At 69.9% G+C, this 1,420-nt stretch overlaps 1 protein-coding gene and 1 long non-coding RNA gene across 2 annotated transcripts in view; both read left to right on the top strand.

Annotated features, from left to right (window-relative positions):
* The first annotated feature begins 131 nt into the window (after window positions 1-131).
* Window positions 132-1,050, top strand: LOC107110603. Its single transcript, XR_001482527.1, has 3 exons — window positions 132-208; window positions 446-699; window positions 998-1,050. It is a non-coding gene; the product is annotated as an uncharacterized LOC107110603 (long non-coding RNA).
* A 146-nt stretch (window positions 1,051-1,196) lies between these two features.
* TAF1C (TATA-box binding protein associated factor, RNA polymerase I, C) overlaps window positions 1,197-1,420 on the top strand; it is a 5,063-nt gene continuing 4,839 nt past the window's right edge. Inside the window, exon 1 of the mRNA XM_015411399.1 lies at window positions 1,197-1,286. The gene's annotated coding sequence lies outside the window, so the exon portion shown is untranslated. The remainder of the gene's footprint in view (window positions 1,287-1,420) is intronic.

Genomic DNA, 1,420 nt, shown 5'->3' with positions numbered 1-1,420 from the left:
GGCGGGGTCACCGGCGGCGCAGGGAGAGGACTGCGCGGCAGCCCGAGTGGCCCTGCAGTGGGGCTGGCCCTCTCCTTCCTTTCCCCCCCCTCTTCGGAGCCCCGCAGCCAGCGCCGCTCTCTTTCTCTCCTCTGCAGAGGAAGTCGCGGGATCGTGTCCTCCGCGTGGCCACCCTGCTGAAGGACCTGGAGGCCCAGCGGGCCAGGAGGTCAGCCGCTCTCGCCTTCGTGCCCGGCCTGAACTGGCAGGGGCCTCGGGAGGGCTCCCGGGGGGGGGGGTCCCTCCGCCCTGCAGCTGGGGGCTCCAGCACTGACTGGTGGGGGGGGGCAGGGGCTGCCACCTCCCCTCCCTCTGGGCTGCCAGAGGAGAAGGCAGCACCCCAAAGTGTCCTCCTCTCACCTTGGCTCCCGCTTTCTTCTCCCCCCCCCCCCCCCCCCCCCGACAGGAACTGCCCCCGTTTCCGGGCCTCCGGGCGCCTGCACAGGTTCGCCCACCTGTCTCGGGACTGGCTCTTTGAGCTGCCCCTGGAGCTGATGGGCGAGTGGGTGCACGCGGACATGGCTGAGCAGTGGGGGCGCCTGCCCTTCGACGACACCCCCACGGGCGGGGCCCTGGCGTGGGTGCCCCAGGAGAGCGGCACGGCACCTGAGCATGGCGGCTGCCTGGTGTACCCGTCCGGCCAGGCTACGAACCAGCTCTGTATCCTTGCAAGGGGAGGGGAGGAGCTGGAATCGGGTGTGTGTGTGTGTGTGTGAGAGAGAAGGCGCCTGCTGGGGGAAGGAGAGGGAGCCCTGCCTTGGAGCCCCACCCCCCACCCCGCTGGCCGCCTGGACAGGCAGTGAAACCCTTGCCCCCTTCCCCATTGCCTGCCTTCCGCATGGGCGGCTGAAGGACCCCCTCTCCATTCCCATGCAGTAGCCCTGCAAGACAGATCCTAGCAGCTGGCCCCTCCCACCCTCCTCCTCCTCCAGCCATTCCTTAGCTGCCCCCCTCCCAGGTTTTCAGGACATGGCTCTGAAGCCCACCAGCGCCGGCTCCCTACGGCCTCACAGGAAGGCTGGCCCACTCCCCTGTCTTGACCTCTGAAGCCTGCCATGGAAGCCCCCCCCCCCCCGCCCTTTTCCCCCCCCCCCCCCCCCGTCTCTTCGTTCTCTCCCTCTAAACGCAGACTTCATCGGGGTGCGTTCGGACTATCACTGTGGGCTGTGGAGGAGGCAGCCTGCCGCGGCGCCTGCACCCCTCCAGGTCGTCAGCACGGACGCGGCCTGCTCCTCCATCGCGGTCAGGTACGCCCTGTTGGCTCTCTGGGGAGAGGCCGCTATTCAGCACGGTGGGAGGCAGTCGATCCGTGGCAGGCAAGCGGTCCCCGTGGGGGGGGGGGGGGGTGGCTTCCCCCCCGTTCCCCCGCCCCCATTGGAAG

This window comes from Gekko japonicus, unplaced genomic scaffold (genome assembly GCF_001447785.1).
Source record: "Gekko japonicus isolate JY-2015 unplaced genomic scaffold, Gekko_japonicus_V1.1 scaffold2978, whole genome shotgun sequence".
Lineage (NCBI taxonomy): Eukaryota > Metazoa > Chordata > Lepidosauria > Squamata > Gekkonidae > Gekko > Gekko japonicus.
This window is presented reverse-complemented; position numbering and strand designations above follow the sequence as displayed.